We start from the raw sequence: 21842 nt of genomic DNA, 5'->3' as shown, positions 1-21842 counted from the left end.
GGAGGATGATTATTGGGCCTCACATTCCTTGTTGTAGGACTGAAATTATTAATGTTATTGACTGTAAAGGTTCGAGCAAAGAAAGAGGAGGAGAAACAGGATACAGTGGCTCTTATAGTGCTATACAGGATGTGATGTATGGACAAGCATCATGGGAAATGTAGTTTTATTTGCATACAAAACGTTTTCATTGGCTGCTGTAAGTAGCAAATAAAAGAAAGAGAAGCATAATCCTTGCCTCCGTGTCCTTAATAGAATTGAAAATTCTTGGTGCGAATGCTAGCTAATTTTTTATCCTCCTCATTACAAGTGGCAGTTTCACGTTCCTCACGGGCCGCACTGAAGCCTCCCACAGTGCTGGTGGCTCAGTTCAGCCCTGCACCTTCACCTGCAGGGAGAACAGTGGGTGGTAGGAGGCTCGTTTCGCAGGATATCCTCCTTCAACCCCTAGCACCAGATGCTGCCCGACTCCCACAGAGATACTTTCTCCACGGGCGGTTCCCTCGCGCTGCACCGTGCTCTGCAGCGGCCCCACACGCTTACTCCCAAAAAATCCCCTGCCGGGTAATGCCGTAGCGTGGCACTTCTTCATATCCATTCGACCAGCAGTCTCATATCTCCGCTGTCCTTTTCAGTTATTTTATTGCTGGCCCTACCAGCACCTCTCGCTCACCTCAACAATTCTTGGCAGGCCGCACCTCTCGCTCTTCACCCATCCAGACTTTACTCCCTCTTTGAGAGGGCTGACGTTGGTCTTGCATGGCACCCGCAGTCACTGAAACCAGCCGCAGTTGGTAAGCCCAACGGAGGCTGTGATGTGCCAGGAGCTATATCAGTGCACTTTTGACGGTGCGGGCGCCTTATTCTGATGGCAGTGCTTAAGGTAAATGTACTCTTGTTGGGCCGATTCTACAGTCACTTCAGCCACTTCTCAGTGGGTGCAGCTTCGTAACCCATTCATCACTGTAGGGGCCATCACCCACCTGTTGGGAGGGGGGGGGCGCTCCTCCGTCCTCCCCACGCTGTCAGGACTCTGCCTTACTGTACCAGCACTAGGCTCACTACAACGGGATGTTGCCCACCATATGGCAGCATCTTCTCTATCATGCGGAGTCCTTTGCCATGGCCTGGTGCCCAGTGCTAGTACTTTTTTTTAAATTTATTTTTTATTAAGGTTTTGCATCAATAAACATATTACCAATATGATAACAAAGAGAAAACATTTCCGCTTTTTACCTAGTATTGCTGTCAATATAGGGGCAGATGTAGGTAAATCTGAAATACCGATTTCTTAATAGCGAATTTTACTGATTCGCTATTAAGAAATCGGTATTTCCTATGTAGGTAAAGATTCAGTAAAAAATACTGAATCTTTAATATTCCTTATTACCGAATCGGTAATTGAGATTCGGTAATAAGGAATACCTACCCATTCATTTCTATGCGCTTGGAGGCCCATGGGAATGAATGTGAAGACATGGATGTATGACATTACAACGCATGCTTTTACCACGCATGCTTTTACATCGCAAGTTTTACAACGCATGCCTTTACAACGCATAGCGCTTTGGGGTGCTGGATAGTGAATAGTTTAATTTACTATTCCAACTCCAGTCCCCGTGGATAGTAGGGAAGGTGTTGGATAGTAAATTAAATCTATTCCCTATCCTAGAGCGCCCCCCAGCGCAATGCGTTGTAATGGTTTGCGTTGTAAAAGTTGTGATGTAAAAGCATTGCGTGGTAAAAGTTGCGTTGTAAAGGATGTTTCCCGAAGACATTCAGTATTAGCGATTCGGTATTACCGAATCAGTAATCAGTAATAGCGGGAGGTATTTCAAGGGTGCCAGGGTGTCCACCCCTGAAAAGTGCATGTGTGCACATGTGGCATGGATGTGTGCCACATGGCACTTTCAAAAAAGCAAAAACTTTTTTTAAAAGGAAATCGGTAATTACCATCAACTTGAATTTGGTGGTAATTACCGATTTCTTAAGGCTCAAAAGCACTCTTTAGTGTGCTTCCTACATTGCATTCAAGGAATCGGCATTCCCGATTCCTTAAATGCAAGAGCAATAAGGAATCGGTATTAAGGAATCTGTATTTACCGATTCCTTTTTAACCGATACCTTACCTACATTAGGAATGGCTAAATACCGATCAGTAACGTTGAAATTTACAGAATTTGGGTGTTACCGACCAGTATTTAGCCACCTTCATCTGGCCCATTATGATTACATCATCTACATCAGTGTTTCCCAAACTGTGGTCCGCGGACCCCCAGGGGTCCGTGACACATTCCCAGGGGGTCCGCAGGCAACAGTTTTAAAAGCACAGAAAGTTTCTTGTGTAATTAGCAGCTTCCCAGCAACAATAAAAGTGTCAAGATAAAGCCAGTGATTAATGTACATGCTGGAGCATGAGGAGAGTTTTGTTTAGTGGCAGCTTTGTCTTAACTAATGTAGCACAGAGGGTTAATGTGCCTACTGCAAAGAACGTGTAACATTCATTTTAAAAAGCAGCATTTCATGTGCATAGGTTCGTGGTTACTGCTTTTGTCACAGAGATTTTTTTGTTACTGTGCACTTCTTAAGTGACAATCGTAATGTAGCAGAGGGACCTATAAACTGTCATCAAAGAGCAGCTTGCAAACTGCATGGTACCAGTTAGTAACTTTTGTTTTTAACCAGGTATTCATTATCCTGATGCTGCTAAAAAGATTTATTTGGGTGGAAATCAATTTTTAATGTTAAAGTCAGTGCTAGCCAGTGTGCTATGTTCTGAATCCTGAGTTTGTGCTTTTTCAGACCAAGCACTCTTTAAACATTTTATATACACACTGATTTACATGTACGATTCAATGTCTCTATATGTGTGTGATGTAAAGTCCTCTGACATCCTACAATGGTATGAGAGATGCTATAAAACAAATGAAATACATGTGACAGAGGGGCTATTACTTCAATATAAACTACTAAGGGCCAGATGTACGATCCATTTTTATATGCGCGAACGGGTTCTTGAACCCGCTTTCACATGCAAAAATGTATCGGGCCCTGTACATTGCCTATTTCTCGAGTCGCAATTTGTTTGCGACTCGCTAAATAGGTTTTGCAACTTGCTATTTGGAAGGGGCATTCCCTTCCAAATAGCAAGTCTTAAAACCATGTACAAATGTTTTGCGGTCGCAAAACACTCGCAATTACCATTTACTTTAAGTAGATGGTAATGCATTCGCAAATGGGAAGGGTTCCCCAGGGGACCCCTTCCCCTTTGCAAATGCATGCAAAATTATTTTTTAACAGCAGGCAGTGGTCCCAGGGACCTCTGCCTGCCCTTAGAAATTGAAACGAAAACGTTTTTTTTTTTTTTTTTTTTTAAATGCATGGTAAATGGGCTGCATTGTTTTTTAAACTGCTTTATTTAAAAGCAGTCCCAGACATTGTGGCCTGCAGAGCCCAGCAGGCACCATACCTAGGAGGGCTGGCATTCCCAATAGGCTCGCAAATTGCGAGAGGCTCATTAACATTAATGAACCTCGCAATTTGCGACCCCATTGGGAATCCGAAACAGTGTTAAACACACTGTTGTACATTTCGTTTAGCGACTTGCAATTTGCCACTCGCAATGTGTCACCAATTGCGAGGCGCTAAATGAAATTGTCGTACATCTGGCCCCAAAATCCTTAGGAGCAGATTTACAAGCCCCTTGCGCCTCTTTTACGCCGCCGTTGCGTCCCTTTCGTGATGCAGCGGTGGCGCAAAAGATGCGCCATGGTGCAGGATATTTACCACATGACGCATCTGGGAGATGTGTCACGTTGTAAAGCCCTGCGCCAGAAGGAGGCGTTCCGGCGCAGGAACGCCTCCTAAAAGTGGCTGAGTGAAATCTACAAGATTTGACGCAGCATTAACCAGATTCGCACCCCAGAGCATTGCTGGAGCTGTGTCGCACTTCGACGCAACTCCAGCAATGCGCCACCTTTACGGCACAGATGCGTCATGCATCTGTGCTTTTTTCCCCTATGAGGCGCAGCATTGTAAATGCGGCGCATCAATGGTGGCGGAGGCATGGCCCACTATAAGTGGCACATCCCGGCTGATATGCATGGACGCGTCATTTATTGTAAATCTGCCCCTAAGTACTTTGAGTATTTGTTTTGTGTGCACACGTGTGTATTTATTTCGAATTTCTGTTTTAATATTTGAAATTTAACTCATACAAATTGCTTGGGGGTCCCCGGCTTCCAGTGGTGACTCAATGGGGGTCCTCAGGAGTCAAAAGTTTGGGAACCACTGATCTACATTATTCATAGTATTACAGACATTACAAAGGGCACTCACCACAGATGACATTTCAAATAGTACGTCACGCTGCTGTACAGGGCCTTACCATCCACCTGTATCAGCACATGAGTCTGATAGCATAGTCCAGGTCTGGCTGTGCATAATTAAGTATGTCTACCCTTTGTTACCACCAGCAGTGCTAAGCCAATTAGTGAATGGAGACCAGATATCTCTGGGGCGTGAGCGAGTCGGTAGGAGCTCCCAGTAACATGACAGTGGATCCCTGCAGTATGTAAAGTCTTTCACCCAGGCCTTTGTAGTTGAGGGTGATGCTGTTCTCCAGTGCATGGCCACCTGTCTTTTGGCCAGGAGTAGCAGGGGTGCAGTTAGCTTTCTTGCAGGCGCAGGGGTGTTGTGTATATATCCTAACAGTGCCACCAGAGGGGACCTCAGTAAGGTTTGCTTAGTTATTTCCTCTATGTGTATGAGTACCGCCACCCAGAAAGTGGCTATAGGTCGGCACTCCCATGCAAGATGTAACAAAGTTGCCGGAGGGAGCCTGCATCTCCTGCAACTAGTGCCAGGGCGTAATCCGATGCAGTGTAATTGTGTCGGGGTGCGGTAGATATGATGCAAATATTTAAAATGAATTGGCCTGTGGCGGTAGTTCGTAGAGAGTTGCTCGAATTAACTATGGACATTGTTTGTCCATAATTTCTACTCCGATGTCTGCCCCCCAGGCGGTGCATGATTGGAGGACAATGATCGGGGATTTTCTTTTTGTGATGTTGTATAATGTAATCACTATCTTGCGAGCAGAAGATACTGTGACTATGTGTTCCAATGCCGGCAATAGCAACAGTGCTGTGGGGAATGCACTGTATCTTGCCCATCATGCAGCTCGTATCCGGTAATACAGTAGTATATCTCGTGCAGAGTGTTGTGACATTTGCACATTTGCACATTTGTTCGAGTGTGAGGAACTTCCCTTCCAGATACAAATCGCTTCCGGTCACAATTTTATTTACCTGTGCTCTAGCCGTTGCAGTATTTTCCAGTAGCAGGGGGATCCGTGGGTTTGCTATTGGCATTGATGGTGCGTACAGTACGCTTAGTTTCGCCCTCTTGCAGAGGCCTCTCCAGGCCCAGAGCAATGTTTCTGTGCTGTCAATTTCGTGTCTAGGGCGTTTGTAGTTTTGGTATAGTGCTTTGTTTAGGGGTAAGGGTGCCACCTTATCTATCTCAATGGCCATGTGTGGTTGAAATGGCGTTGGATGTTGCCAGAAGTGTAAAAATTGGGCCAGGGCGCTGAATGTGTATAGTTTAAAATCCAGAGCACCAAACCCTACTGCGCCAACTGCAGCGTGAGTATGTCTCAAGATAACCTGGGTTGTTTTTCTGCCCATATAAGTTTGATCATGCTGGACTTGAGCCGTTTGAAGAATTGTGCGGGTATTGGTATGGAAATGTTCACAAATAGATAGAGCAGTTTTGGCAGGATAATCATTTTAGTGAGGCAATGCGACCCACCTGGGACAGCGGTAGAGTTTTCCATCTCTGAATTCTATCTTCTATCCAGCCCTTTACCCTGCCATAGTGTGGCAAAGTCAGCCCATAACACACCTGATGCCCAGGCTGCTGGCGCAGGACGCCTCTTAGTTCCCATCTTGAACAATTATCAAATAAAGAGACGGGCGCTGGAAGCAGGAAAACAAGAACAGAGTTTTATTCCTCATGAGGAGAGCCTGTCATTTCGGACACTCGCATAGTGTCTTCAGGAGGTGCTCTCTCCTCCCACACTCCAGTTTCTCTGAGGCTTCGTCTTTTATACACATGTTTATGATGCACAAACATTCCTTATTACAATAAAGACACTTTGAAGTAGGAAAAAAACATGCTTGGAATCCCAGCTTCAGGCCTATTCCCATACCAGTCGATCAGATGTCATCCTCCCCTCCTGAATGTAACAAGAGATTGTGATCTCTCAGCCGGACATACCTACAGGACACGAGGGCAGGAGGGGATGATCAAATCAAAGGTTGGGCAGGCGATAAGATCGGGCACTTCGGCTGGTGTATCACGGTTTTGTTATGCTGGGCAGGAAAAGGGGGGTGTACATTCACGAGGCTTGGTCTTAGGACTTGGGACCGGGTCGAGAGGCCAAGTGCAGCCGGGGGGGGGGGTCGTCAGCTGAGGGGAAGGGTGTTCTCGGGAGGAAATGGGGGGGTGTGGGTCAAGCAGGAGGGTTACTTCTAGAGCAGGGTCACGCAGAGGGAGAGGGTCTTGTGGCCGATGCATGAGCAGTGCGTGCGGGGAGGGGTGCCGGGAACAAATGGGCAGAGAGGCCATGGTGCCTAAAATGGCTGTCGTGTACGTGTGTGCATGGGTCTATGCTGGCGGGATAATACAGTCAGGGTTTAGCGATATCCGTTCTGCTTACAACAAGGGGTACAGTGAACACAAATGAACGCCGCTTATGTGCATATACATTGCCATTTTCAACAGTCGCCGCTTTTTTACATAAGCTAGTTCATTTCTATACAGTCGATACGATTGGCGGAATGCGGTACATGTGATTTTACATTTGTTGGGTTATTCATACAAGTCTAGAGATCGGCATAATACTTAGTCGGGGTCAATCAAGAAAATGTTCCGACACATTATAGAATCAGGTTCTGACTTTCTCTCCGGTGACATCAAAATACAGTAAAAAGTGCTCTGATACCTTCGGGTCTTGTCAGTGCTATAAGAGACTTTTGGAAAACTAAATACATGAGTGACCGATGAAACATTTTTGAAAGCAACACAAAATGGTTGAGGGAGGAATTCAGTTCGATACAAGCAATTAGTCAAGGGGTGGGTAGAAAGTTCAGGAAGGGGGGGGGGGTCTTCGTCACAGTGTCTTTTTAACAGCGAGCCATCACTGGTAGGCTCTGGTAGTCCGTCTTCTTTCGTTGGCGCTGTTGAGCACCGGCGGTGGAGCTATAGGTCCAGCTCGGATTCATCTTTACGCGTTGCAGGGTGCGATCAGTCCTCTGCCGTTAGATCACAGTCCTGTTTCCTAACTGATCTTCTTAGGGGTGCCTTATGTTGGGCACCTGCATGTCTTTCTTCTTCCGTGGCAAAACCTTATTCTATCTAAATGTTGCTCTTCTTTTCTGAGTCAAAAGTTATGCGAAAAGGGTGATGTTGTTGAATAATCGAGGGAAGAGAGGGCGGAGTGGGATCAGATCTTTGAACACACCAAGGGACCAAAGGAGCAAAGGATGACGAGCAGGCAGGCCCATCAGTCGGGCTCAAAAGGGACGGGGACTTCAGGCACGAGTGGGTCAGCAAATCAAGGGCTTCAAGGCAGCCCTTCATTCCTTCATCTGCCGAGCTTGAGAGTGGCGCCTCGTCCTGCGTCTCGTTGCTCTGCGACTCCACCTTTGGTTGCGGTCACACGTGCTTCATGATCTGTGGCCAGGCTGTGCGTCACATCCAGCTCCTCTCCTCCGGTGATTGTATCTTTGAATGGGTACAAAACAAGTTTTAGAAAACTGGCAGGAGAAGACATTTATACATCTCAATTCCGTCCCCAATCCTAAGTAGGTGGGGGACAGGTTCATCGGTCACAGTCAGAAGTCATCACTTATGGAGTATGTAGGAGGGCATTTCCACTGAATTCGTAAGCCTATTTGGCGTTCATTCGTGACGTACGTGGACAGAAATCGGACTCCCATTGACAGTGTATTCTATCAAACTCGAAATCGAGTCCTTAGGTAGAGACTCGCCCTTTTTTCTAACCCAAGTACTGACAATCTTACATTTCCCTTCGGGGTCGGCTAACTCTTGCAAGCAGGGGTTATCATCATGAGGGGGGGGCAGAGGTTAAACATGCTTTTCTTGGGGAGCGACGGCTAATCAAGGTCATCAATTACGCTTCGGGGATAGCTGATATGGAGCTGGGGTCAATCGAGGACGCTTTGGACGCTTTGGACAGGGAGCTGGGGTCAATCGAGGGAAGCGAGGACGCTTTGGACATCCGCACTTAAGTGCAGAGGGGTGAGGCAATTTGGGCATTGGGGATTGCATTTCTAACGAACTGAAAAACAGAAGACCATTGACGTTATAGTCCCCCTATAAAAAGGCCAGATTAGGGGACATCAGTCGTCTTACCTGTCCTTTCTTTCATTACCAACTCGGGTTCTATCGTTTCGCAGAAAGGAGAGGTAGTAATATGGCAAGTTACAATCGTTTTAGTTTCTGTCAATTTTGCCGAACACCTTTGTGTTCGAAGAGACCCAATTAGGTTTGTGCCGGTGGGGCACAACGTTACCATACAAGGGAGGAGGGAACAGGGGGATCCTCAGAGAGAGAGAGAGAGAGAGAGAGAGAGAGAGAGAGTGAGAGAGAGAGAGAGAGAGAGAGAGAGAGAGAGAGAGAGAGAGTCCGCACTCTAAACGAACCATTCGGTACACGTATAACATGGAGGGAGAGGGAGAGAGAGAGAGAGAGAGAGAGAGAGAAACGTGTACAATAATGGGCCTTTCAGTGCGCACACAACACAGAACAGCAGGGGTCAAGTAATACGGAAACACAGGCAGAGGGACGACGTAGACCCATACATTACGTGCACACAAACTCAGGCGGGGGAGACAGTACATGTATTATGTACAAAAATCCAAGACAAAACATAGAACAGTGACTGGTATTATATACAAAAATCCAAGACAAAACATAGAACAGTTATTGGCCAAAATGATCTCTTCCTGTACGCTGCGCATCCTTAGCATCCTAAGCTCTTTTTACCTTTTTCTTCTCTTTTATCGTCGGCTGCCTTCACCGGTGGCTTTAGTTATATACACTTATATGCCTTTGGCAATTGGTCATGAACTAACCTGGTCGGGCTAGGATGTTTCCAGGCTGAGGCAACAGTGGGTGTCAGTTGTGAGAACAATGGGGCAGCTTTGAGTTTCATGTCTATGAGGGTGCGAAAGGAGGTAGTAGATTTTAAACACTGGCAACATTCCTAGTCCTCCGAACGGAGGGTACTTGGGTAAACCTTGCCTCGGAATATTCCTTAAACTTTCCCTATTTAGTTAAACGTAGGAATTCATTTATTAGTGCATGTCATTCCTGGTTGTATTATTCGGGGTGCCAAGCGAAGTCATATTTCGTAGTTTCCGCTTCAGTCTGTCCTCCCAAGCGCTAAGTTCAGGGAGAGAAATAGCCATTGTTCGCTCGTCGTGTGTAGGTACCATAATCGAACCCCTTTTTCCCATCTTTGTCCGCTAGATCACCATTTTCCTTTTCGTTCTTTAGTCGACGTTCCGATGTGACCTGCAGAAAGAGGGAAAAAGAAGGGGGGCGGGGGCAGCATTTTAAAAACACATCAGCGCGCATACCCTCGAAAAGGCTTTTACTTACTACATACTCGGGCTATCTCCACTGGACGCAGTCCCTGCCAACTTGGCGTTTATGCCCAGGTGGACCATTCAGTGTGGGAGAGATGATTATCGGAAACCTGTGGATAGCATAGGTCGCCCAAGTGTGGTATTACGGATCGTGCGCAGGGGGGGGGGGTCAGAACAGAGGGCAGTCTGTGCAACGTGGGGGGGGTGAGCTCGTACTCTCCTTTGAGGAAAAGTGATAACCTACAGTGGTACGGGGTCGTTTGTCGTTCGTACCAGGGGGGGGGGGTCAGGTGGCATTCCTTCGGGGCGACTTAGGGGCATTTTTAAAACAACTTTCCTGATATAGGTAGCTTATAAAATATAGGCTAAATACCAGGATCTTTAGCGGTTGCTTTAGGCTGTACAAAAATGCAGAACACATACAACAAAAACCTGGACCGTTCATATTTGCAATATTTCTGCGTACTATACTTTTTTAACCCTTAATTAATCGAGCTGAGCCATTTCACCTGTAATTTAGTTATATCGGAAATAGTGGTCATTTATTCGAAATTTACCAATTTACGCGTGACAACTTCGTTTGCTTTTTCCAAAAATCTTTAATGAAAATGTCGGTGCATAAATACGGGCCTACAACCCCGTGGGCCGGCCAGAACTGTACATGTGGGGATACTTATTAGTGGAAAACCTAATGGAGTCGGTGGTCGTTGATTTCATAATAAAAAGTGCGACAAGTACAATAAAATCATTTCGAAACTTTAGTGTGAGCGAGTATCATAAGTGTTGAAATTCGAACTTTCAATAATCATGATGCGCCAAAACTTAACAACAATTCATTGTCCGAATGTTCAATCAGTACCCATCTCACTTCAATTCATTGTCCGAACACATAATGAGTACCCATCCTATATCAATTCATTGTGTTTAAAAACTGCATACATATTTCATGACACCAAGGCTGAGCAATCGGGGTACAACAAGGAGTTGAAAGTTTCATTTGTACCAGCGCCATTTTGGGTGCAACCAGGCAGATCTAGGCATAGTCAAAATCTCCACTAACTCGTGGTTGGCCTAGAGCCTCTTTCGGCAGTCCAAAAGTTCCGTTAAAAGGGCAACAGAAAGGATCGGCCGCATGAACCATCAGTCAAAAGGGGGGAGGGAGGCAACAATTTTTTCTACCGGGTCATACTGGGTTTTCACCGGAAGTGATCCGAACTGTAGTCTGCAGGATTTTAGTCATTCAAACTGAGGCTGGCGTCAGCATGAGAGTGCCGACGTCTCGCGGCTACATTTTCATCGTTCCGCGGGCAATCATGGCAGTCATTCCCCATCGGGGGTGTCTGCGGGGGTCGGGGGCCCCCGTGGCTCTTATAGAATCTTCAAAGTCGAGGAGAACACTTATGATGGTGGGACTCATTTCTTAATCAACAAGCAACCAGGCCATCTCTCCACGCCGGGCCCGCTCCAGCAGGGTCGACCGCCATTTTACGAGTGGCCGAACCCTCGTCGGGTGAGTGGAGCGTTGGGGGTGCCGCTGGGGGCCTCCACCTGGGGAGGTGGGAGAGGCTCGTTCGCGCCGCCTCTCCCTCCCAGCGCACCCCACGCCGTTTTTCTCGGCGCTAATATTCATGATGGCCGGACCAGGCGATGAGAGGGGGGGGGTCGGAGGCATAGGCAAGACATCCCCCCCCCGGTGGCCTGCAAGGCGCCGCTTCAGGGCCGAACGGGGAGCTCATACCAAGCCGTGGCTGGACCAGGAGATGCAAGGGGGGGGGTCGGTGGCATGAGCAAGACATCCCCCCCGTGTTGTCGCAGCCATTATTGAAGAAAGAAGAGGGGACGCCCGGATCCCGTCGGCCTCGGCTCCTCTTTTGGCCCACCTTACTCGACGACCTCCGGCCGACGGCTGGCAGCAGGACCCGCCCTACACGTGCCGAAGATTTAGTCTTCCGGATGGGCGTAGCCGCGAACCTGTTGCACTTCGGGAGTTTCCAGAATGGGGGTAGGTATCTGTTGACTTGTATCTGTCTCATGTTACCGTTATTGGGGCGTGGCAGGCGGTGGGACAGACATGTTTGGAGCAGTGAGGGGTGGCGAAGCCTGGTTGCCTTGTGGCTGCCGTGATGTCAAGCTTGGCTTCTCTCACCATTTTCATGTTTCGTATTACGGACTTATTTCTTAACGTTTCTTATTTCTAGCGAAATCATGTGTTTTATCGTCAGCTATTTCTAACGTTTTCTTATTTGTAGCGAAATCAAAAACTCATCAGTGGCCTACTGATTTTGCTTTCTTATTTCTTTCTTCCCTTTTTTTTCCTAGCGTGTTTCATGCTAAAGTTTCTGTTAACAGGATACGGTTATTACTTCGTTATTGTTGCATATGTCCTTTTTATTAGGGGTGCCCTCTGGTCGAGCCAGATGACCTACCTCTAATAAATGGTCCGGGTGGAACTAGTTTACCAATCAGTGGGGAGTAGATAGGCCCGGGAGATTACAACGGGGGACAAAGGTCCGCATTACCTACCCTTCACTTCTTGCAAAGATTAGACAGAATATTTCTTTTCTACGTTATTTGCAAACAGAGAATACCTCAAAAGAACTATTCCTTGAACAATAAATGTCCAGACAATCAATCAATCAGTGGGGAGAAAAACAGGCATGACGGATTACAACGGGGACAAAAATCTGCATTACCTATCCTTCACTATCTGCAAAGGGGGCAGAATATTTCTATTCTTCCCTGTTTGTAGACAGGGAATATCTCAAAGAGCAATAATCGATAAAAATCAATAACAAACAATCAGTGGGGAGAAAAATATGCATGACGGATTACAATAGGGGACAAACGTCTGCATTACCTATCCTTAACTATTTGCAAAGAGAGAGGAACGTTCCTATTCATCGCTGTTTGCAAATAGAAAATGTCTCAAAGAGAACCAATACTTCAAGTACAATCAATCAATCAATCAGATGGATAAAGCCATCCTACCAATCGGACGTAAAGACGTCCTACTTAACCTTACCCGGACCGGACCGTGTGGGCAATTCTTCGCCTTCCCTTTTCCAGCGCCCAATCGTTCTCTTTCTCCATGTTTTTACCGCAGCATTCCTGTGGGATTCCAGTCAGGACAGTAGGTCACTTGAGAGAGGTCCGTTCGGAATCGGTGAAGTTCATTCAATCGGCAGCCGGACGAGGGCCCTCTCAAGGCAGGTATACTCCAATCGTTTAGATGTTCACCCCATCGTCTGGACCTCTCTTACCGGACCTTATGTCGCTGATGGACCCTGCGTTGGGACGCCAATTGTGGAAAAGTCAGCCCATAACACACCTGATGCCCAGGCTGCTGGCGCAGGACGCCTCTTAGTTCCCATCTTGAACAATTATCAAATAAAGAGACGGGCGCTGGAAGGAGGAAAACAAGAACAGAATTTTATTCCTCATGAGGAGAGCCTGTCATTTCGGACACTCGCATAGTGTCTTCAGGAGGTGCTCTTTCCTCCCACACTCCAGTTTCTCTGAGGCTTCGTCTTTTATACACATGTTTATGATGCACAAACATTCCTTATTACAATAAAGACACTTTGAAGTAGGAAAAAAACATGCTTGGAATCCCAGCTTCAGGCCTATTCCCATACCAGTCGATCAGATGTCATCCTCCCCTCCTGAATGTAACAAGAGATTGTGATCTCTCAGCCGGACATTCCTACAGGACACGAGGGCAGGAGGGGATGATCAAATCAAAGGTTGGGCAGGCGATAAGATCGGGCACTTCGGCTGGTGTATCACGGTTTTGTTATGCTGGGCAGGAAAAGGGGGGTGTACATTCACGAGGCTTGGTCTTAGGACTTGGGACCGGGTCGAGAGGCCAAGTGCAGCCGGGGGGGGGGGGGTCGTCAGCTGAGGGGAAGGGTGTTCTCGGGAGGAAATGGGGGGGTGTGGGTCAAGCAGGAGGGTTACTTCTAGAGCAGGGTCACGCAGAGAGAGAGGGTCTTGTGGCCGATGCATGAGCAGTGCGCGCGGGGAGGGGGTACCGGGAACAAATGGGCAGAGAGGCCATGGTGCCTAAAATGGCTGTCATGTACGTGTGTGCATGGGTCTATGCTGGCGGGATAATACAGTCAGGGTTTAGCGATATCCGTTCTGCTTAGAACAAGGGGTACAGTGAACACAAATGAACGCCGCTTATGTGCATATACATTGCCATTTTCAACAATAGTTAGCCGACCAAAGTTCTTGTAAATCACTGCTGATCCAGATGCCCAAGTATCTTGTCGGGCTGTCCGCCCAAGCTATTGGATATTCCGTTTCAAAAGCAAGTGTGCCTTCCGTTAGTGGGATTATAGTGAATTTTGCCAAGTTAATTTGAATCCCAGATAGAGCTTCATAGCGCACAAGTACCCTGGTTATGGGTGCAAAATTCATCGATCGGTCATTAATGTATAGGGAGATGTCATCTGCGTACATCGACACAATCAGACCTCTGGTGGTGAAGCCTATCCCTAAGTTTGTGTGGTGCTTACTAAGTCTGGCTGCAAGTGGCTCCGTGGCTATGGCGAATAGCAGGGGTGATAATGGGCAGCCCTGGGGAGTACCCCATGTTATTTTTATGGGATCTGATATTAGGTCATTTACTCTAACTCTGGCGGTGGGTTAGGTGTAGAGCAATTTGATTTGTTGAATGAAAATGGGACTCAAACCCAACTGGGTTAAAAATGTGAACAAGAATTTCCACTCTAGGGAGTCGAAGGCCTTTCTGGCATCCAATAGTGCGGCAACTGCAGTTATATGAGGTGCAAGATAGTGGAAGAGTGCAAATATTGTGCGCAGATTGTGTGAGGTTGAGCAGCCCAGGACAAATCCAGATTGGTCTAGTTGCACAATTAGTGGAAGTAATGGTTGTAATCTGTTGGCTAACAGCTCAGCAAATATTTAGGCATCCAGATTTATTAGGGAGAGTGGTCGGTATAAGTCGCATTTTGAGGGGTCTTTGTCTGGCTTTAGTAGGGTTATTATGATTGCTACTCGCATGGACTGCGGCAGTATTTCATTTTGTAGTGCCTCTAGGTACACCTCTAATAGACGTGGTGCCAGCAGCTCCACGTACTCTTTGTAAAATTATGTACAAAAATATTCTCCTATCTTGTTATGGATCACGGATCAAGTAATGCGTTTGGAGGGAGCCGGATCAAGTAATGCGTTTGGAGGGAGCCGCCAGGTGAATGGATGGATATATGAATTCAGGACTTGGAATTAAATCATAACGGGTGCGTGATCAGACAGCGTACGTGGGAAATGCGAGACCTCAGTTACCCATGAGTGCATGTCGTTGGAGGTTAACCAAAAGTCCAGTCTGGACCACGTGTTGTGTTGTTGGGTTATGCAAGTGCCTTCTCGGACCGTTGGGTGCAATGTAGGCCATGAATTCATTAAGTGATAATCATCTATTATGTGACAGAGTGTGGCAGCCACTTGTGGATGGTGTGTACGGGATATGCAGACTCTGTCCTCCTGTGTCGGTAGTACCACATTAAAGTCGCCACCCCACAACACTGCTGAGTTGCCCATTGACTGAATTCCATGCCATACTTGATTAAAGAATTCAGGGCTGTCTGCATTTGGCCAGTAAGTGTTTGCAATAATGACCTGTTGATTAGGGTTTAGAGTAAGAATTTTCAGTCATTGTCAATCAGGCATTCGTCCGATGAGACCTCTCCCAATTGTTTCTGCCATTTTCGTTCCTTGACCACTTGTTTCGCAAACTTCAATGTGGCTTTCGCATCCGTAAATACGGTGGGTTTACCAGTTCTGTGTATCTTTAAGTTTGCCGGGTAGATCAGGGCGTATTTGGTGCCTAATTGCTGGTGTAACTTCTTGGCAGGGATGAACTCTCTGCGCACCGCTTGACTCTGCTGGGTAAAGTCCGGGTACAAGTACATATTGCTCCCTCTGTATTGCACAGATCCCTGCTCCCTGGCAAGTCTCAGGATTGTGCCTCGGTCCCGGTAGTTTAACATGCGGGCGAGAATGGGACATGGCTGCGCCCCGGGAGGTGGTCTGGGACCGAGAGAGTGATGCGCTCGTTCAATAAGGAATATGTGTGAGAGGTTGTCCCCGAACCGCTCTTTCAACATAGATTCAACAAATTTTAAATGTCTGTGGCTTCTGGAAAGCCTGTAATTTGCACATTATTTCACCAAGACCTGGCTTCCAGGTCTTTGTTCTTGGCTTTTATAAGGTACAATACTGTGTCCATCTTCAGCAGTTTTTCTTGTGCAGCAGTCTGCAAGCTGTCAGCATCAGACACCCTATTTTCAAGTGTGTCTATTCGATTTTCGTGCTTCTCTACCCGCTTCGTTATCCAATCCATTCGAGCTGCTAGAGTGTCGCTTTTAGAGTCTATGCTTGTAAGCTTGTTTTAACATCTTTTAGCATGGAGTGAATGTCATCATCTTGTACGGCACTCATACCAGTGTTTTTCACCTTGCCTGTGGCAGTGAGCCCCCCCCCCCTCCTGTTGTTTGGTGGACCTTTTATCAAATGTCAACCGAGGTTGCTTGGCATCTGCTGTCCCCATGGCTGTTGTGGCAATGTGATGGGGCAGTGGGAGATCACCGCCCAACGATCCGAACACCTGTGAGCCTCTCGGCGGACCTCCACATGGGTGCGGCCACCTGGCTCCACGCTGCCCACGCCCCTCATCGGCACACAGCACCTCGAGCAGCCACCCGTGTAATCAAGAAGCTTGTATTATCGTTGTATCGAGAGTGGGGGCACAGGCCTAGAGAGTAGGCTGTAACCCACGCCCAGCCCACTTCTTAAGTGTTCACACATTATGCTCCCCGGCTAGTAGGCAAATAGCATTTAGCTGGTGAGAGGGTATGGTGCCAGCAGATGAAATAGAGCGTGCCCCTGCCCAGCAGTTCACAACTGTCTGGTGCGCCCCTTCTCGTTCTGTCCCAGCATGGTCAAAGCAATCTTACTCCAGCCCGCTGCGCCTCTCCAGAAGGCTCACGCTGCCCCACGCAAGCCCAGAGCCTGACCGCAGTACTGTACTCACTGAGTCGCTTCCTCTCCACTTCGGTTGTCTGCTCGGATCCTGGCCGGCAGGGAGCCCTCCGGGATATCCCTACAGGCCGGGAGGCGCGAGTCTAATATCCTGCAGGTGAGTTGCAGTTGGTGTGTGGGGTGTGAGATTCCGCATCGGCGTAGGGTTTGGGGCTGTGCGCGAATGTGTATTGTTCAGTTTATTCTGTGGCGCACTACAGTAATGCTTGCTCCCTGCACGGCTACAGGTCTCCAGCCCAAAGACCCACTCCAGGCTCAGTCTCCGGCGCTCTAACTCGGAATTTACTGTCCAGAATCCCGGTCAGCATTGCCAGTCTCTTCCAGCAGCCGCCTGTCACCGGATCTCCTTCGTGGAAGGATGGCCGGCGAGCAACCCAGGCGTCAGTCCTCCACACTACGCGAGACCCCAGCTTCCTTACCGGGCCTCGTGTTTAGGCCGCAGCAGGTTCGGGCAGCTTCTGTTGTCCACTGTAACTCCTGCTCCGTATGCGGTCTCTGAAGGGTAATGGACTGTGCACCCGCAATGCGGGCAGGCAGAGGGCATACAGCAATGCCTCCTTTCCCATGCTGGTAGCAGGATTAATGACAGATGATAAGACTCGGACGGCGGAGCCGATTTTTTGCGCAGCCATTTCGCAGTTCGGCTTGGCCACGCCCCCGCCCAATGCTAGTACTTCACTGGGTAGTCCGCATTCTGCCCCCAGTCCCTACCAAAATGGGAGGAGCCTCATGCAGGCATATCGGTGGCGTGGAGGCGCCCCAGTCAAAGCGCTAGCTGCACTCCCTCATTGACTTCTGCAGACCTCATGCGGCAATGTCGGTCAGCAAAATGATTGCAAAGGCATCGCCGGTGCAGGGGTGGGCCTTCGATTCTGGCCATATTTCCCCCACCACCAATTGCTGTTTCTGCCAGCCTACACGTGAGGCAGTTCTGTAGAGTTGCGCTCTAGTCTTTGTGGGTTGCGTCACCAAGCAAAACACGCAAAGACGCCTTGTCCTGAGCGAGTGCGCATGCGAGAGTGGCCGCGAGCACCGCAAGAGAGAAGACGCTCGGCGCTCTCCTGCGTACATTTAATTTAAATAAAGAAACCTTTCCCCAGCTCCTGAGTCTGCCTCCTTATTGCGTGAGGGCAACTAGCAACGTCACAGTGGCGACGAGGAGTGGGATTACCCACAGTGCACAAATAGAGAAAAAAAAACGAAAAACAGAGGAGCAGCATAAGCCAAGGGATACAACCCCACGCAGGCCCACTCCAAAAGGGGACATCACTAGTGGAAAGAAAACAACGTCCAGAAGAGCTGGAAAGTCACAGGGAGAGCGCGGCAGAAGCGCAAAGAAGCACCCACCACGTGCACCGGGGCCGGAAGCTGCGGCAGCCAGGAGAAGCACAGAAGGGGGTTGATAGTGCCCCACAGAGGCCCTGGCGGAACTAGAAGACCGCAGGGAAGGGGGAGCAGAAGAACCCCGACCGAATCCGACACCAGGTGGGAGCGCAAGTGCGCAGAAGCCCAAGAGGCCAGGGAGCGGAACCGGAAGAGCAGGCCAGAATGAGCACACAGGTGTCATCGCTCACAGCGCCGATCCCGTTCTTGCCCAAACCGGGTGAACCCCAGATGAAATGGGAAGACTGGAGGGAATATTTCAAAAATTACCTCGAGGCCCTGGAAGATGAAAATGGGGAGGCCTTCCCCAGTGCGAGGAGGAGGAGGATACTCTTGCACAACCTAGGCCCAGAAGGGTGAAGAGTATTCACAAACTTATTGCCCACGACCAGACCACAAGCCGACGTTGACGTCTTTAAGCATGCTATAGAGGATCTGGACAATCACTACCGTCCAGCCGTGTGTGTCTCCATTGATCGCTACAACTTCCGGCAAAGGAAGCAAGAAGCGGGCGAATCCATAGACGACTATGTCGCAGCTTTGAGAAGGTTGGCGATAACGTGCAAGTACGGGGCCCTCCAGAACCAATTCATAAAAGATCAAATCGTTATGCACACGACCAATAAGACTGTACAAGATAAATTGTGGGCGCACGGAGAAGCAACGCTGAAGGAGGTCATAGCGATGGTAAAGAAAGCAGAGCTATCGAAACGATGTGCCGAAGCAGCAAAAAGGGAGATCGCCCAAAGGACCATGGTGAACAGAGTGGAAGATTCGGAACCCTCAGGAAGGAACAGAACGGCGCCCGAAGAAAGTAAAGAGCAAACAGATGGGCGGGAAAACCCGGACAGATAGGAAAACAGGCAACGTAAAAGCAAGACCGCGTGCTACAGGTGCGGAAGCCCGATGCACTCAGCCCAAGATAAACGCTGCCCGGCGTTCAGGGCGAAATGCATGTTCTGTGGCCTAATAGGTCACTATGAAAAGGTGTGTCGCAGGAAAGTAAAGAGACCTGTGGTGAAGTACGTGGCACAGGACCATCCAGAAGGAGATGAGGATGAGCTGGAAGAAGATGACCTTGTGTTGTGCATAGAGGAGCAAGTGTTGGGAATAGACAGCAAGCGTTCTCGTAAACCACAATGCAACATGCTGATAGGAGGAGTGAAGATCAAGATTGTAATAGATTCAGGATCCCAGTACACTATAGTCCAAAGATCGGTGTGGGAGGAAGAGTTCGAGCCCAGCCTAGGCCCCAGATTAGAACCTCCAGACATACGGCCGGTGTCGTACACGAACAACCCCATCCCCATGGTGGGGTATAGGACCCTAATGTTTGAATTCAGAGGAAGAACGGCGGAGTGCAAGCTGTACGTGGCAGAGAAGGGTCCATCGGTGTTAGGATGGATGGATCAAGGTGTCCCGGAGATAAAACTGGACCCGGGGGGAGACATACAAGTGTTGATGACAGACCATGAGTGCTGGCCAGACCTGGAGAAGATGAAAAAAGACTTCCCGAAGGTGTTCGGAGGGAAGGTCGGCAAACTGGAGAAGTTCACACACAAAATCCTGCTCAAGGAGAACTCCAATCCAGTGTCCCACAAGGTGAGGAATGTCCCCCTAGCAGTAAAGGAATCGGTGCAACAGGAACTGCGTAGGCTGAAAGATCAAGGAATAATCGAACCCATAGACAGTTCGGAATGGCTGGCGCCTTTGGTCGTGGTGAGAAAACCAAATGGCAAGGTGCGTCTGTGTGTGGACCTTCGAGAACTGAATAAATGCCTGATCGTGGAGAAATTCCCGCTACCTTGCATAGAGGAAATGCTGGCCAAAACAAGGGGAGTAAAGTGGTTCTCGACCATCGACCTCACATCCGCCTATCATCAAATAGACCTGCATCCAACGAGCCGCAAGCTAACATCTTTCATAACGCCGTTTGGATGCTATCAATTCCGCAGACTGCCCTTTGGTCTCGCCTCGGCCGCAGCGGTGTTCCAAAAGTTAATGCACCGCCTGTTCAAGGACATTGAGGGCATCCAGTACTTTCAGGATGACATTTTGGTGATGGGGATGGACCAGAAAGACCATGACAGGAAATTGAATAAGGTGCTGAGTGTACTGCAACATAATGGCTTGACAGCAGAATGGGAGAAATGTCGGCTGGGAATGACATCAGTCACATACCTTGGGCACGAGATAGGAGGACGCGGAATCACACCGAAAAGAGAGAACGTGAAGGCGATCTGCGATGCCAGGGCTCCCAATAGCAAAGAAGAAGTGAGATCCTTCCTAGGGATGGCCGAGTATTACAGTAAGTTTGTCCAGCACTTTGCCACCAAAACACATCAACTGAGGCAGCTGATAAGAGACAAGACAGCGTTCAAGTGGAATGAAGAAGCACAGATGGAATTTGAAGAGTTAAAAAGGGACATAAGTCAAGCGGTACCACTACAAGGGTATGATCCACTGGGTCAGACCATACTGACGACGGACGCCAGTGAGAAAGGACTGGGAGCAGTCCTTGCGCAGGAGAGAGCAGGCGGAACGGTGGAGACCCTCAGCTTTGCATCCAGAGCTCTATCTCCTACAGAACAGAAATTTAGCGTGATTGAGAAGGAAATGCTGGCGGCGGTATGGGCCATGGGGACGTTTAGGTAATTCCTGTGGGGCACGAGATTTCGACTGCAGACAGACCACAAACCCCTGGTCAAAGTTCTTACCTCGAGTGGACATGCGACCGCCACATCACGCATAGCTAAAATGATATTGAAGCTACTGGAGTACTGGTATGATGTAGAATACATACCGGGGAAACGCAACAAGGTAGCTGATTACCTAAGTAGAGCTTCGGCCATGGAAGAAGCCACTAGCCCCTCGGCAGAGAATGAAGAGATGATAGCGGTGATGTAGGACTCAGAAAGAGTGATTAGCAAGCAAGAATGGGCCCAAGCATATGACGGAGACGCAGAAATCTGTGAGGTCAAGGAGTACATAATCAGCGGTTGGCCCGAGAAGAAGAGGTTAAAGGAGGTGCTACGGAAATTTTACGAAGTCCGCGAGGAACTGTCGGTGAGTGACTCGGGAATCTTTTAGGACCTGTTTTAGACAACCAAGGAATGCCGAAGTATGTATGTGTCTTGGTGGACAAATACTCGAAATGGCCTGAGGTTCACATCCAAGAAGAAATGGACTCTGAAACGGTGATAACGTTTCTCACCTCGGTTTTCCTGAGAGAAGGGATTCCGAGAACAATCCTGAGTAACAACGGCCCGCAATTCACCTCCGAGAAATGGTACAAGTATACGGAAAAGAATGGGATCAAATCCAAGCACACTTCCATATACCACCCTTCGAGTAATGGACAGGTAGAGAGATTCAATCGGGTCATCATGGGGTCCATCCAAGCAGCCATCATGAAGGGCAAGGACTGGGGGAAGGAGATCATGAGTATGATCTGGGCTTACAGGATTACCCCCACATCAACAGGGTACAGCCCCTTCCAGATCCTGAGAGGCAGGCACCCCTTCACCAAAGACAATGTGGTTTGGAGGGAAAAGACCATCACCAGCAAATGGTCTCCGGCGGTGGTTCAACACAACCTGGAGAAGGCTCAGAAGGTATATACTGAACATTACAATCAGAGAAAAAACGTGAAAGAGGTAGCCCTTGAAAGAGGGGAGTGGGTGAGAGTCAAATTGGCGGTACTGAGAAAGAAAGGAG

Source organism: Lissotriton helveticus, chromosome 3_2 (assembly GCF_964261635.1).
Source record: "Lissotriton helveticus chromosome 3_2, aLisHel1.1, whole genome shotgun sequence".
Taxonomy (NCBI): Eukaryota; Metazoa; Chordata; class Amphibia; order Caudata; family Salamandridae; genus Lissotriton; species Lissotriton helveticus.
Note: the sequence above shows the minus strand (reverse complement) of the source record.